The sequence below is a fragment of the Agelaius tricolor genome, unplaced genomic scaffold (assembly GCF_023055355.1).
Source record: "Agelaius tricolor isolate 1412-34295 unplaced genomic scaffold, bAgeTri1.0.p SCAF_4, whole genome shotgun sequence".
Lineage (NCBI taxonomy): Eukaryota > Metazoa > Chordata > Aves > Passeriformes > Icteridae > Agelaius > Agelaius tricolor.
Genome location: NW_027269264.1, coordinates 26,805,297 through 26,822,160, shown reverse-complemented (window position 1 = coordinate 26,822,160; position 16,864 = coordinate 26,805,297). Strand labels below are relative to the sequence as shown.

General features: G+C 36.8%; 1 protein-coding gene across 3 annotated transcripts in view; it reads right to left on the bottom strand.

The window, feature by feature from the left end:
- Window positions 1-15,891, bottom strand: part of TTC39B (tetratricopeptide repeat domain 39B) — a 52,005-nt gene extending 36,114 nt beyond the window's left edge. The window contains exon 1 of one of the 3 annotated variants that reach the window (XM_071424967.1): window positions 15,773-15,891. The gene's annotated coding sequence lies outside the window, so the exon portion shown is untranslated. Of the gene's footprint in view, window positions 1-8,497; window positions 9,237-15,772 lie in introns of those variants that run through there. The other 2 variants (XM_071424968.1, XM_071424966.1) reach the window with 2 other exon arrangements.
- Window positions 15,892-16,864: the final 973 nt, after the last annotated feature.

Here is a 16,864-nt window from a genome sequence, read left to right as displayed (position 1 = left end):
TGATTTACCAACCCTTCTCTTAGAAAGGGTTTCAGGAAGTAGTAATGGGAGAACTGCAGAAAAAAATTTACCTGTAATCTACCAGTGCATTCCACCTTTTATATTAAATATTTAGGACTGAGTCCCACATCACCTTTTTAACATCAGCTAGACTCAAATGTTCAAGCAACACTTTACATGAATAGGGATTGAAGAATTTCGTTCTTAAACTTCTAAAACATTTTCTTGGCTCTTTTTACAACACAGCCAAAATAATTAGCCTTATCTGATAACAACATTGAATTGCCAGCAAATTGGTTTCGTTCAGCTGTTCTTATCAAAGGTATCCTCACTACAGTTACTGAAAATGTTTGTAATGATTAGTTGGAATAAAGCAAAATTTTAAGTAATAAAGACCACAAAAAAGTGAAACTAGCAATAACTGTTTCAAGATAATCGTATTAAGATGCAAATCTGACACAAACTAAAGGAAAAATAAGGTCTTCTAAAAAATGCAGGAAATATGGAGAAAATGCTATTTTGAGTACAAGTATCAAGAAAACAAGATGCATTACAATTAAGAGAAAATTTTCCCAGGACATAAATGCTGTAGCAAACAAGTGACCCTTAACATTTAGATGAGCTTAATCAGAAGGAAAGTATTTTAGAGGCATTTACTTTCATAAACTTAAATAAGTATCACCTCGTGTGTGAACTACAGTATCGGCAGCAAGAAGCTACCATATGCAGTACTCTTCTTGAACAACATTTATGCAAGTGTCTGCTGGAGTATTTACCGCCAAACTAACCATGACAAAAACAGCTTTAAAATGGATTGCTCTCAGTTGGTTCTTGTCTTCTGGAGGAAGATTGTTAAGTCAAATAGTCATAATATGCTGTCAAAATCTGATACTGTCACTATACAGAATGTTTATATGCTTCCTGAAGTAGATCTTTCCCTTTCCAGCAATGAATTGGTTCAAGAAAACTATATTAAACTGCTTATGGTTTACCATATCAAAAAGAGTAACTATCTTAAACAGCCACAACATGACTTCTTAATGGGAATTAACAGTTGATCCCCAGTAGAATCTATCCCATACTTCCATTTTCTTGGCTAGAAGGCTCTGACTATTTTTGTACAGCTCTACTTCAACTTTACTGATCCCTTGTACTGTCCAAGAACAGCGATAATTTTAAAGTTTTTTACTTGATAGGAATCCTTTTCTCTTCCCTCCACATACCAAGGGAACTATGTGCAGACCACACTATGCTTTTTCCTGACCCTGATACCTGACCCTGAGCTGTGTACTTCCATGCCTGCTTAGCATAAAATAAACTCAAATCCAGCCCTCCCATGTAGAGGTCCCAGGGCCTGCCGCTAGGGCTGAAATGCCCCAGCCCTAGAGAGGCCAAAGCAGGCAAGGCGAAACACCCGGCTGCGGTTAGGGTGAGAAGTGCCTCCCTCCCATAGCCCTTTGCAGGCACACGTTAATGTCTTGAGTTCTATTGGTTTGTAAAGTTTTTGCAGCCCAGTTCAGCCCTCGTTCACCATATCTGTACATTCCCTAGAATGTTCTCCCCTCTCCTGATCCCCATTGGTCCCACTTTGCTGCAGTGTTCCATTCTTGTTACCCTGCTGGTTCCCTTGGTTGCCTGTCCCTCCTCTGCACCACTTTCACCTGTTCCCATTGGTCCTTGACCCTCAGATCAACCCCTTTTTCCCCACATAAAACCCTCTGCCCCTCAGCCCAAGTTCATCTTTGTCCCTAGACCCCCTTCAAAGCAATAATCAGCTTTTGGATCTCCAAACAAAGACCTGTCCTTCCCCTCTTTCATCAGCCATTGTAGCAAGTGTGCTCCAGACCCCAAGAGCGCTGGTCGCTCTCAGAAGAGCCTGCTGAAGCACACCGCTTCACTCCCAGTCTCCTTGGAAGACTTCCTCCCCCCAGCCAACATCAAAAGCTGGACTAAAATTACAGTATCAAAGGTCACAGTTTACAGGTCACAGACATAATAAATCATCACTTCATGTTCATGTCTTGCATAATTTTACATTGCCAAAATGCACTTGATGTCCTCTTGCCTGGTTTTACTATATAGCAGAAATCCAAAACATTTGAAAAACTGTCACCACTATATTACTGCTCTTTTTTTAAACTGAAATTACTTAGACACTTTGTATTACTGCAGCAAAAGTATGTTCCTGGCATAATTCTTTTTGCTGCGTTTTGATTTTAAACGATGCTTTAGATTAGAAGCATGTCACTAGGACAAGAATACTAGCATCCTTAATTCTGCAACATTTAAAAATCATACATGAAGAAAAAGGAAATTGTTAAGGAACAGGTTCTTTGTTGATTTCTGTCAGTCTTCAAACATTCAAACACTGGAAGTCCTGTCATAGTCTACTGTTACCTCAGTCTCAGTGAAGGGGAAAGAGTAATCCTCCTTTACTGTGGCAGAGACACTTTCTTTCTGCCTAGCTCTGTAAAATACCATGCAAACCTCATATCTTTTATTTTCTTTGACTATTTTATCTTCCACCGATGTGTCAATTCCTCTTGTGATTAACACCTTTCCTCTGTAAGGTTTCACATTCTTTCAATAAAGTTTAAGTAGAAAACACAAACTGTGTGTCTTTGGGTAATAGGAAACATCTCTATCATGTTTATTTAAGGAAACATCAGTGAAGTATGGCTCTTAGTACCTATTTAATGTTCATCCAAATAGAGGGCAGTCTCCTATGTCTGAAAAGCTTGCAGGATTGCTTATCTCCTCGTGAACACTTTTTTCTGATGTTTTGTCCTTGAAATACCTAAGGCATTTGATGTTTTTATATGCACAGCTAGCAACTGCAAAGATTTGAAATGTCCAACAGGAACTACTTTCACATAAAGACTAGCATAGACCCATATGTATTCACTGTACCTGAGCAATCATACAGACAACTCAGATATTATTTCTGCCTGGAAATAGTTCTTCAAATAACTTTCTTCATGTTTTGAAAGCACTGGACTCCTCACCACTAAGTTTGTAATTTTAAAAGAAAAATGGCTTTTGCATCTTATCCCTCTCATGCATCACTCATATACCCGGCAACAGTAATACTCCAGTTTTCTGTCTAGTGCTGTACCAAAATTTAGATTCAATCCCTTCTTAAGGGACAGTATTAGATGCTATCACTTTTATTAGTCATTTGCACAGACATAAAGTTGCAACACAAGTCATCACACATAAGGTGAGAAACTTGTAGGAGAACTACCTTCCTATAACAGAGCAGTGGGTTGCACTAGTGCTCATGGCAAAAGCCCACCAAGAGCATCATGAAATGAAGCAAAATAACTTGTTGCAAAATCCTACTGAGATAGTCTGTTAGATCTACATTTTATGTTTTAGATTTTTTAGTGAAGGATGGCTGAAGGTAGTACAATCCACACATACAGGAGATGTTCAAAAAAGCAAATGGAAATAGCTTTTTAGTTGTGTTGGATTTTCTTATACAAGGGATTACTCCTATATCTCACAAGTGAGAGACTTCTGTATGATTTGGTTTTAAACAAATACAAGCAGAAAAGCACAACCTTTAGGAACCATTCCTGTATCAAGTCTGAACCTAAGGAATTCTCATGAATGCTCATTATTCTGAGGGACAACTGACTTATGCAAGAAACTGCACACACACCTGAATCCCACACTATGCTAGAGCTGGCATATGTCTTTCAGTATCTTGTTGGACAGGTACAGGACTCAGCCTCTGAAGGGTCATCAGGCAAGCCTCATGAAGCTGAAATTTTCTTCTTTTGCCTATAGGCATGCCATGTATACCTTTCACCCAGAGAATAATTCAGAAATGCAGAATCAAATTGAGTAACCTGTCTCACAGCTGAACATTTCTTGCTGCAAAGATATTAAAGTATATTACGTCCTTGATAATTCTGGAGAAATATAAGATCACATGATCAGTATTTTTTTAACGAAAACAGAAAAATTTCTGCAAACTTTTTTATCATTTAATCTAAAACTCAGTGTTCAACACCACTTATAAAGACACAACAGAAAAATGGCTAAATGCCGTAAGAAAAATGCCTTAAGGCATACCGCTAGGCATATGAAACGATTTGCAATTTCTATAAAGCATTTCCTGTCCTAGGCTATTACCATTAATACAGAAAGTCTGAAAACTTCAGTCAACTCGTCAGTATAGTAAACAGTAACTTATTTTACCCAGGTATTAAATCCTCCACAGGGTGACACTAGTCACACCTCCACAGCAAATTCTGCATTCATGATGTGTACACCCCTTCTTACGAGAAGCATGAATTTTAGGTAAATAAAATATTTATGGTAAGCACTGAAAAAAAAAATTTCTTGCCAATGCAAGGCAGACTTTATTCCTTTGAAGGCTCACTGTCTTCACTGTTCCAGAACTTCACCAATGCATGCAATATTCTGTATGCTGAACATTCATTTAAAATAACCCAATTGACAGCTATGCAAACTATGCAGCTATAAAACTATGCAAAACTGTGCTAGCCAAATTTGCAAACAGGAAGAAACTAGTTTAAAAGCTTGGTATAATAAATGTACCCAACATCACGCAAATTTGAAAAGAAAGAAACAAACAAAAATAATAAAAAACCTCACCAGAAAACACATAACTGACAAAAGACCCCCTGAATGGTCATTTAGTTTAAATTACATTAGGTTATGTAGCTTGGTATTCAGGCAAAACCATCAGGGTAACACACTTATTTTCACTTATTCCTCCCTTAGGACTTCCTTACACTGTATTTGAAATCTTGTTCCATAGCAGAGAGAGACAAACAGCATTGTTATTACCCAAGCCCTTCCTTGGTACTACCTTCCATTTGAATTTTTGGAGACAACTATCCACCCACAGAGCTGGTAATATGCACGATGCAAAGACCATGGTAGAAAGCAATTCAGATTAGTGTTGTTGCACCTCCCTCCTCAACACTACCTGACTATGAGATAGCAGCATTTAGCCAGCTAGTTGTATCTTTATCAGTGAATTTCGAGATCGTTGCCGCAATAAAAATGGACTTGCCCATACAATCCTTTGAATGATCAAGCCAACTCACCGCTAGGGAGTTTTCCTTTCTTTAATAGCACTGGGGGTTTTGTTTCATTGCTTGGGGGTTTTGTTTATTGTTGGGTTAGGATTTTTTAAATAATTTCTTCTACCTCACATTACAGTTATGGCAGAAAAGATGATTCTGAGAAAAAAAAAACAGTAGCTAGCTGATATTAGGAAAACTATTTTTCAAAACAAGCAGCTGTGGAAAAGGAGCAGGAGCTCTCAGAAAAACAGTGAGAAGGGAAGAGGTAACTGAAGGAGAAAAAAAGGATATAGCTGCTCCTATTGAAAACCAACTATTATTAAAATAGTATGCACTGAAATCAGCTGAGAATGACTTCACAGTTTTTATCTATACTTTAGCATTTTCAAAAAAAAGGTGAGGCTGATAGCTTTTCATAGACTACTGGAATTTCACTAAGAGAGGATTTTAATTGATGCATTGCTATACATTAACAGGTATAATGTTACATGTAATGTAACAACAAGGCAAGGGCAAGGATGGCAGATACAGCTTTGTCTTACAGACCAGAAGCTGGGTCTAGGGAAAACCTGCTAGTATTTTAGGTAAAGTGTTTGCCCTCTCTTTCTTTTTAGAACTAGAAGTCTCAGTCTTAGCTCTTCTAAACTAAACAGATTTACCTACAAGTGACAACGTTCTATTTTAGGAATTATTACTGCTCACAGCAGCAGTAATGCATTTGCAATGCATTACAGGAGTATTGCAGTGGGGGCGATGATTTCTAGCATTGTAGGAGGTTGAAGTTGTGTAGGTGATTGGAGCCATGGGTTTGGGTTGAGGCTACTATTAGGGCCAGCCCTGTGCCTGCTTTGCAGGCAGAGAATGTTAGTGTGAGGATGGGTAGGACGGGTAGGATGGGTAGAATGTTAGTATGAGGATGGGTAGGATAGAAGCTGATGATTGTACTTGGATAGGTCGTATGGCTAGGGCAATGTACATGGACAGTATTATGCTTTCCAAACATAGTAGGGCTGAGATTAGCAATGCTGTCTTACAAATGAAATGCATTAAAAGACCACCAAACAAACAAAACGTTTTCTTTCTGTACAAAAAAAAAAAATTCCTTCTTAGAAGTCTCATCTGATCTTGAAATTTAAATGTCAGATCACCATGTGTCAAGAGACAAATGTTTATTTCCTTTACATTCTGCATGTAAGTTTTGTTTGCAATCTCCAACTTAAGAGGGCATGCACTGGACTGCCTTCCAGTCAGAAAGCAGCCCAGCACCCACAGCGCTGCCTCATGGCAATCTAACAACTGACTACAAGAAAGCCATCAAGAGGTTCAGCCTCCAAATATTTCAGTGACTGAGAGGGTGGGGACAGATCATGAGACAAGGAACTTTCCTGGTTGTCCGTCTTATTAAAAACATGGATTTTGCTTATCTACGTATCTCCTCCAATGCAGCGCCTAAACATCACAAGGAAATACTGATTGGTGTATATCCTCACATACTACTCTACAGGGGCAACAAAGCAACAGAATAAGCAGGAAGGAGGAAAATCTAGGCAAAATTGACCATCTGCTTGAATCTCAGGTGCCACAGGATATAGTGCCAAGACGAAGCTCATCTTGCTGGCTCACCATCAACCCACCACTGCCAACAGAGTCTACTACTCTGAAAATAACACAGGCTACATTTCAGGCCACTTTTGTATCTTATTTGTATTTTTAAAAAGAAACATGAGCATAGCCAAATGCTCCAGTTTTTGACTGATCATTATCCAGATTCATTAAGCCAATAATCAATTTACTTCAAGTCAGGTGGTTTTTTATCATTGGAGAAACATCAGAAGTTTTATATGACAATAAGTTCTTAAGTTCAACAGCAGATTGCATTGCACATGGACAGAGAGAGAGACCCAAATTTGCCATAAGGACTCATATTGTGAAAGCAAGACACGCCAATTCCTTAGGTTACTATTTACCCACCTGAATAGGCATACACAGTTCATCTGATCACTAAAATGATTACAAAATAATCCTATTTAAGTCTTATCAAGCCATTCCAGCATGAATTTGACCCTAAATATATGTAAGCTTAAAAACTGCCAAGAAAACAAACAGATCACAGGCATTTAAAATTGACCACAGTCTGCCTGAGAAAGCAGAAAAATCAAGTAAGTGTCAGTATTGGTTTGCAGGCAGAAGAAAAATCCGATTTACTATTTCTATTCTAAATTTCTATTCTGTTCAACACTAATGGGAATACACAGCAGTACAAAAGATTATCAGATTTATTGAATGGGACTCAGTATTTTTAGATGTAAGTTTTAACATGAGATCTTTGCAGGTAAACTGAGAATTTTCTATATTTGCATACTCCTTATCAGACTAATAGTTTGTATCAAATAATCAAGCTGAGGTCAATGCATGCAATATGGTGTACAAAAATGATCACCTGAATATGGCAGAGAGCCATACTGCTGAAACTTAATACAGAGCATGTAGGTACAGACAAGTAGATGCCCACCATAAAAAAATACCTAATTTTGATCTGTTGAACATTTCTGCTAGAAAACAGGTCAAAATAAAGCATACTGACAAGAAAATAGGTTGAGAAGGAACCTCCTTGGAGAGCTAGCATATATGAATAATAATGACAGCTCACTAGCAGTTTTACATTAAATGAACAGAAATTTCACCTATCTTGCTATGGGAAAAAAAATCATGCTGCAAGTAGGACACCAGATCAGGCCAGATGTTTATGGGACTAACACTGCGTCACACAAATACTGGCCTAGATCCAAAGAGACAATTAGGACATCATGATCCTAGCAAGACACTCTTCCTAAACTTCAAACCAATTTACTTGTATTTATTACATAGTGAACTTACAGCCTATGCTGGAGATATTCTGAACTAAAGTGTCTAAAAGCACACTGCATTATACTTAACACGCAATACTTTGAAAGCACTGCATTGCATCCCATGAAATTAATTATTTATGTTTAAGTAAAAAATTATATAACCTCAAATGGTTAAACGAGCACAGCTACCAAGAGCAGAACACATAGTCTATAAATGGAAAAAGTAGCTCTAAGTCTGATACTGTCCTTAAATTACCACATTTTAAAGAATGGCATCCCAAAATACACACCTTGCAGTGTTCTACAACCTACAGTATCTGAGCTGATTAAGCACTGACATCAGGAGAGAAGCCTCTGCTCTCTAAAAGCATTGTTCACCACTGCAAAGTGCAGAGGAGAAACAATTATTTCATAATCCCATTGTGAATATATAGTTTTCCCTTTATCTTCAAGGAAATCTATATAAAAATAACAATGTTGTATTTTGACATACATTCTAAAGCAAATTTTCACAGACAAAATCCCGTAAATCTTGCTACCACATTCATGATTTCAAGAACTATTAGGCAGAGATAATATACTTACAGGATTAATTCAGTTAACTTCAGGTATGTAAATACAGTCCTTGTGTAAAAATAAGTGCTGCTTCTTTCACTCTTTTCCACCGTGCGCACACACACACACACACCAAAAAAAAAAAAAAAAGCAAAAAGACAAAGAAAAGCATAAAGAGAAAAGTGATTCTGTTTTATTTCTCAATATCCATGAGGTTTCATTAATGAGTTATCAAGCAAAAAGAATAAAAGTTTCCATGCCAGCAGCTGGCAACAGAGGCACTCTCCATAGCCGAATTCAAAAGAAATGTCAGTGAGAGTGGCAGCAGCTACAGTCAATGCTGGAAGCTGATGCCTCTGCAGGAAGAGGATGCTGGGAGATTCTACCAATCTGTGCTGCAGCCTAATTCTAATCCATCACTCCTAACTGCAACGGGAAAATGGAGACATGAGGAGTGCAGAGTAATTTATATTTAAAGACAAAAAAGGAGTCACCTTTGTATTTGCTGAATAAAAAAAAAAAAAAGACAAAATTAAAGTCAGACAAAAAAGGAAAAGTATGCTAATGAAACTGCAGTAAAGTATGTTAAAGCAACTGCAGGAAAACTAGATCAAATATGTGAGAGTTCATAGCAAGGAACACTGAAGAAAAATAACTAGCTCATGCTTGATTTTCTTTATTTGACAGTACTCAAACATCCCTTTTTTTTGAATTAACCCTTCAACATTCTTTCCCTGAGAAATCCAAATTTTTAGCTAGAGTTCTATGACCAAAACAAATCGCTAACACAGACAGCTGCTAAAAAACAATTCTCTTCATGAATATCAGCTGCCACAGAAGAAAGCAGGAGTCAAAAGCAAAACGGCTACAACACAGATAGTTTTATCCCCCTTGGTCTAATCTCTCTAGATGAGATATGATGAAAGTTCAGTACATAGGAGCTAAGCAGCAGAAAATTAAACAATGTCCTCCATTATTACCTTCAAAAGGTATTCTTTAAAGCTGTACCCACTGAGCTAAGAGCATCTAGTTCCAGCTATGCTTGCTGTTATTTACTCACAAAAATGAGTAAAACGGAAACCACAGGTTTGCATTTACTTATTTCAGGTGCATGTGAAATAGGTATCAGCAGTAATACTTCAAACCAATTTATTTAAACAATGTACTTTTGTTAAAACGTTCTTATTCGTAATATACTAGGAAAGAATTGCACAGTATTTTCTACAACACCTGTGGAAACCAAGGGCTATGATCAGGTGGAAAAGGTTTCATAAATTTTGTAAACCTTTCAAAGAGATGAAATTGACACCTGTAATTTATGGACAACAGCACCTTTAACATTGGGACATTCTACATTTTCCATAAAATTTGACCCAGTGGTGTTAAAGACCAAGGAGTTGAGAGATATATATCCAAGTTCTCCACCATGTCATTTGAAGCAGTACTTATGCATATTGTCAGTTAATATACTAACAATATTAGGGGCAGGGAAAGTAAAAGTGCCAAGATTTCTGTGACCTTGTCTACACATGAAGAACAAATAAGTTTGAATCGAGGCTGCCCAGTCACAAAGAAGTCAACTCAATTTCCCCACAAAACATACAGTGTTCTGTTTCTAACAAAGGATAAGTTTCAGACAGTCCACATCTGACGGCTCATAAACTACTTTCTAGAAAAAGCTGAGTGAGTCAGGAGAACATTTCCACAAAGCTGACAAAAACAAGCTTTCTGTCTGCAAATACCAGCCCATGCTCAAACATTTTCCCCTGAAGTGACTTAAGGGAAAATGAACGAATACACATACACTAAACCTTCCACACAGATTGACTCCCAAAACACTCTGTGACAGCATTTAATCACACGGGAAGGAAGGGGTGGACATGACACAACCAAATCAAACACCAAAGCAACACTATAAAAAAAAACAGGACTTTTTTTGTTTGTTTGATCACTTAAAATAAACAAACAGGCAGATCTGAGTTTCAGTCTGTTTTCCTTAAAAACACTCCTGCTTCGCAACACATTCTGACTAATTTATTATTTTTCTTCATTGATGAGTTAAAACTCATCTTTCCATTTTCTTGTCTAAAGCACTTACATCTTAATGGTTGCACCACAAATCCAAAAGTCTACACCACTTTCCAAGTCTTAGAAGTTATTCAGAGAAGGCAATTCCTGAACTGCAGGGCTACAAATAGTGTTATGCAGTCTTTATTAAAGCACAGAACAAACATTACTTTCCTGAAAGACCTTTAAAGAAAGAAAACAGAGATATCATCATGTATTCCAGCATAATATCAAGATTCCAACACAACACTTAAATAAATTCCAGAAGTCTCCAGAAAGTCCCACTCTAAAAATGATGTGAATTTAAAGCCACAATGTTAATTGATTTGTAATGAACGAACAAGCCACAGAACAGCAAAGAAATATTTACGCTCAAGTAAGACAGATTTCTTTTGGTGAACATGAGATAACAGAAAAACATGCTGTAATATCTTTTTGTGCACCAGCTTTTCAGCAAAGCCTTGCAAAAAGAATAACAGGGTGTGGAAAACATGCAGAGTTTTGGGCACTTCTGTGGTTTTTTTGACTTTGGGTTTTTGTCTACCTCCTCTCCTCAGTTTCTAAGGAGCTACAAACAAAAGTGGGAACACACATTTCAAAGTGAACAGAAGATCCCAATACAAGCAATAGTATAATGTGGCCTGACATCTTCTACTGAAATACAAGCACAAAGAAATCTTAAAGCACAGACAAAAGGTGTAGAGGGAATAAACAGGTGTTTACACTTGAAAATGTGTAACCACAAAAATGTGTAACCAATGGAAGCCTCTCCAAGTTTAAAAATCTATAATCTTTTGGGGTGAGGAAAGATTAGAGAGATAAGGCTGCTGTATCATTACTGCTCTTTCAAATCTTGAAACTCACAATATAAAGTAGCTAGTGGGTCATATTTTTATATTTATGCAGCTATGAAAATATTATCTTCTAGACACAAAAACTGCCTTTACTCGAACTTTTTGCCAGTAACCTTGAAGGTCAAGCATAAGAAAATAAAATTTTGATCATTTAAATTGTCACAGCTGCTTCTCACCATCTCAAGACAATGCCAAAATGTGAGTTTAAACTTACAAAGACAGGAACTGTCCCTAAGAGTTGTTGGCTCGCTGAATTAAAATTGGAATTTAGAGCCATTTCCTTAACTGTTCAATTTCATTCACTAACAAAACACTCACATGTGCAGGTGTAACTGAAATCTTAACTACACATCTAAGATTACAAGGATAACCTGCTCTAACTTCCTTAAACACTTCTGGCCCTTAATCTATCACCTCAGTAATACCACACAGAGCTGCTTTGGCAGGATCAAGGATTAACAGTACACAGCTTCGGTTAAGCAAAGAAAATGCAAAAGACAATCAGCCAAGTATGTCTCTTTTTGCTGAAATTGATAAAGACAAAAAATCCCAGGAGTTCCATTCTTGATCAAAAATCATCTGTCTGCTTTGCTTACAGAATGCAAGCTCCCACTCTTCCAATACTTCATGTTTTAAACATATTTAAATGAGATCTCACTATCTTTCCACTGATGACATGACACAGGGTCTGGTGTCTGAAATTTCTAGAAAAATAGCACAACATGAAGACTCCTCTGCATATGAGCTGCTTGAAGCCATCAGGCAGACTACTGTGTTTCTTCCCAAAAACTACGACAGAGCATCTTCATACAGAGCATCTACATAACCACACAGCTATCATAATAGAGCAGTTGCTCTAAATGCTGCTATTCATTTACATAAGCCTCTGATATTGGTTTAGTAAACAAAGGCACTATCTTTGCCTTTATCTCAAAGAGAAAGACTGCATGGCAATCTAAGGCAGATTGAATGGACAAACATACCTTGATGGCTACTTATTCCTTTCACATACAGATGACATTTTAAGGAACAGTAAGTAAAATGAGATGGACAGAAAAAAACCCAGAATTAATATTTCATATATGTTCTAAACAAATTGAGAACTTCAGAGGATAAAATATATACAGAAATCAAAAGAGCAGCAGCAAGGTCAGTACATGCTAAGCACAATACAGTGATGGTTAAAAACTGTTGAGAACTCAAACCACTTTCAATCTAGTTGTAAAGCCAAAGACAATATAATTTAGAAAATTACACTTTGACAACAGAAAACATTAGTATCTGCAAAGATATTCAAAGAGATTTTCAGAATTCTCTAGAAAGAGATTTTCAGAATTATTTGAGTAAAAATTAAGGCAGCAGAAATATTTTGAAAAAGATAAAGAAGTAGAGAATTATCTTGTTTAGTGAGACTGAAATTAAAGTTGTAGTTTTTCCACAGTAAAATTTAGGTATTGATGAGGCATTTTTAGCAAGCATTAAATAAAAGAATAAACCACACAAAATCTGCTCCATCTATGTATGTATAGCTATGTTTTTGTATCTGTAGATGCTTGGCAGGCACTAGGTAACTCAGTCAAACATATTCACCCAGCCCAAAACGTGGAAGCAAACACTCCAGTGCAAAAATGATAAAAAAACATCCTACCACCACAAAACTTCTTGTCAGAGGCTTCAGTTTCCACAACAAAAATCACAGTTTGTCTCTAGTTACTCAGTTCCTTTTACAACAGAATATGCCAATCAAACTAGCTCTGAGTTAACACAAACAGATAATGGTGAATTTACTTTGACATATATTCCACCTATTATCTTTTCAAGGTTGAACATGGTCAATCAAGTGTTACTATCAAACCAGTACTTTGAAAACTCAGTTACTTTTGTTGGCAGAGAAGATATTAAATGCTACTGCTTGCTTGTTTTTTTTTAGCAGAGTGACCTACTGTAATAGTCTTTCTTCACCTTTAGTACCAGTAAACAAAATTCACAGTAAATAACTGTTTAAAGGTTTCTTCATGTTTCTACAAAGCAAGTATTTTGTGATCATTACATGTTTTGGAGTTGCTGTTTATATCTGCAGTAACTACCATGAGTAGAAGATGACAAAAGAGAATCTAATACATTTAAACCACTGGAGCAAAGACTGATTTTCTCCTGGGCCTGTCCTCAGACATAACAGCCAGCACATGGGATTTAAGGAAGGATTTTACCATATTAAGGTAATTTACTGCCCTTTCAACATCTAACCTGCACAATCTGGTATCTGTCGGTAAGCAATAATATTAAAAGAAGTTGAAGTCCGATTAGCAAAACCATTCACTAGCATCTACTGGTGCAAAATACAGAGCTGTGTTACTCTGTAGATATTTTACACTAAGAATTGCAGAGTGGTGTGGGAAATACATGAAGATCTGGTTGTTACACATTCTTTCCCAATTCTCTAAACCACCATGATGATCTGACAGAATCTGAACCAAAACTGATCTCAAAAGTAAATGTGAGCCTTTGTTGACCCAACTCCCTATAAAAAGGTCCATTTTAGTTAAATTCAATAAGATATAACTAACTGCAACAAAGCACTCAAACCAATGCCAGGCATCTCATCACAGAGCTCTAACAATGTCACCTTCCTATCCAAAACAAGGGAAAATTAAACACTGACACAGAAAAATTAAGAACGTGAATATTAACAACAGCAAAATCAAAAAAAAAAAAAACCAGACACAGCTTCCCAGAAGCTTAAACCTTGAGCCTTGACTCTTCTATACAATGCTTATTGCAGATGAAAGCAATACCAGCCAGAATAAACTGACACCCTAACTTCATTGCTTCAATATAGTAATGAAAAAACTACAATTAATTCTCTGTTCATAGATAGAGAAAACTGAGGAACAACCAGTATGGCATTAGATTTACAAAGGGCTTTCCCTCAGGCAAACTACTAGCATCATTTGAAAACTACAATCAAAGCATTTCAAGAAAGATAAGATGGAAGACTTTCAGAAAATATTCCAAGATTTTTTTTCAGTTTCTTAGCCATGTTTTTTTTTTTTTTTAAATAGCCATATCTTTGAAAGAATTTGGGAAAGGGAAGTCTAACCCAGTGAAGAATCCTGCGCAGATACAAAAGAATATACACATTCATTATGTTCAATGTGATGTTAAGTAACAACACAGTTTTTTGTCCCATTAATATTCTCTCTATCATCTTTCATTGACTCTTCTATACAATGCTTATTGCAGATGAAAGCAATACCAGCCAGAATAAACTGACACCCTAACTTCTGTTATAGAAAGTGTACCTGTAAGACAGCTATGATCACAGAAGAGACATTCAGGAAGAACAAATCAAAGCTCTGCATGCCAAAAATAAACAACCATGCCCAGCTCAGACATCAACAGAAAACAACAAAACCACTTTCTCATGGAACAAATGAACATTGGATAAATATTCTCATATAGCATTTCAAAGTTACTCTTGTCCCTGTCCCAGGGGAGAACAGCAGCCGAAGAGATAAGTTACCCAATCATGGACAAACTGCAAGGCAGTCAAGGAAGAGTAAGTAATCTTTAACATGAAGAATTCCCAACTTGAACATATCAGGTCCTTGTTTCCTTCTGAGTCAAGAAGCAATGTTTAATTTTTCTCAGTTCTACACAGATCAGACCTTACTATTCTAGGTAAGACACAAACAGAGGGTCTGGCAATATATAAAATACAATCTTCCAAGACCATGGATGTTTTGGCCATGAAGTTCAGTCCAAACCTACTGCTGGGTCTAGAGTGTTTCAGTGATCTGAGGATATCAGCAGAAGTCACTTCCTCATGTGTTTCATGGCATAAAAACGCAATAAAATCCTGGAGAAAAACTAAAACCACTTACAAACAGCACAATGTGTTTTCATCACAGTTTAAGACAGGTGTTGATTCGGCATGAGATCTTACAACAGAGAAATTACTATCTCACTTCATTAGGGGAAAACATCTGTGCAGCAGTATATTATAAGACAGAGCAACTTCCTTTTTGAAAATCTTGCTTAGATAGTCTTGCATAACGTATGATCCAAAATTTTCCCAATAATGTTAAGTGACTATATTTTTTCACCATGCAAAAATGTCTAGAGCTGTCAGTATGTAACTCAGTTACTAGATTTCTGGTTTAATTCCTTACAATTGTCACATTTGTTGACAAATATTTCATCATATATGTCAACCTAATCATAGTTCTGTTTCTCAATTCTTGAGGACTTTAACTGTTCTAAAAAATGTGAATGTAGTCAGTGCATATAAAATTTTATTTCCCTGGAATGGTGTGCACACAGTATTCTATTTCTGTATAAGGAGTTTCAACAAACACACATTAAAAAAAAAAATTCTACTTACACGGGGATGTTTTCATAGGCATCTTCAAAGTTTTCCTGCAGAAGAAAAAAAGAAGTTTCAATCTAACGTGGATATGTTTTGTAGCACAGCAGAAATTTACCATTACCAGATAGCACTTACTTCCACAACAGACAGTAATCACCAGAATAGTCACAGTCTACTGACTCTTTGCTAAGCTTTTACTGCAAATCATAATACAGAGATATTTCCTATGGGCCTACTACATCAGACTACAGCTGAATTAAACCAAAGATTATTTCCTTTTTAGATTCTAAGCTTCCACCATGTAAATCACAGAGGGCAGTAGATGCTTATGCCTCAGGAGTCTGTGCAGCACACGTACTAGCTGAACAGTATAATCTACATACGAAACAAAAGGTGCATATACCTGATACGCAGGTTGGCCAGAGTACATACAAGAGGTCTGGAATGCATTGCAGATAGCATGCACATACAGCTAGCTCCCACATTAAAAGCTGTTATGTGAACAGCTTAGTCCAGAAATCTAGAAGTTGTTTCTTTCCACCTAGATTCAAAGCTCTTTCAACCTAGATTCAAATTTCAAATTGAAATAAAGGAAGAAATGCACAAATGTAAAAATGAGCAGAACAGCTTAGCTCAAAGATCATTTATTTCTGTATCCAGTTTCCAAAACTGGGCTCTAGAAGTGTGTAGCAAGGACAAATGGGCTACAGCACTCCCTCACAAATCCCTCTCCACCTCACACTTTCCAGCCTCTGGCAACTCCGGGTATTCAAGGCCTAAAGACAGTCTGATCATCATGTGATTTTCAATAGATCTCTTTTCCTTCCAAATACCAGTTTCCTCAAGCACATGTAGACTCTCTTTTATTCATGAGTTATAAAATTAGTAAGGAATTCCATGAGCCTGACACCCATTTTGTGCAAAATAAGAATTTCTACTTGAAAGAAATAAGAATTTCTACTTGAATTTCTACTACAAAGGCTCCAGCTACCTTTGTTTAACAATTCCTAGTTTTATTTATTCAAAACCAATAAAGAATCAATTTGTACTTACTCTTTTCTTAAAATTTGGAAAGCTTTTGTTACATCATCCAACTCACCTCCCTTC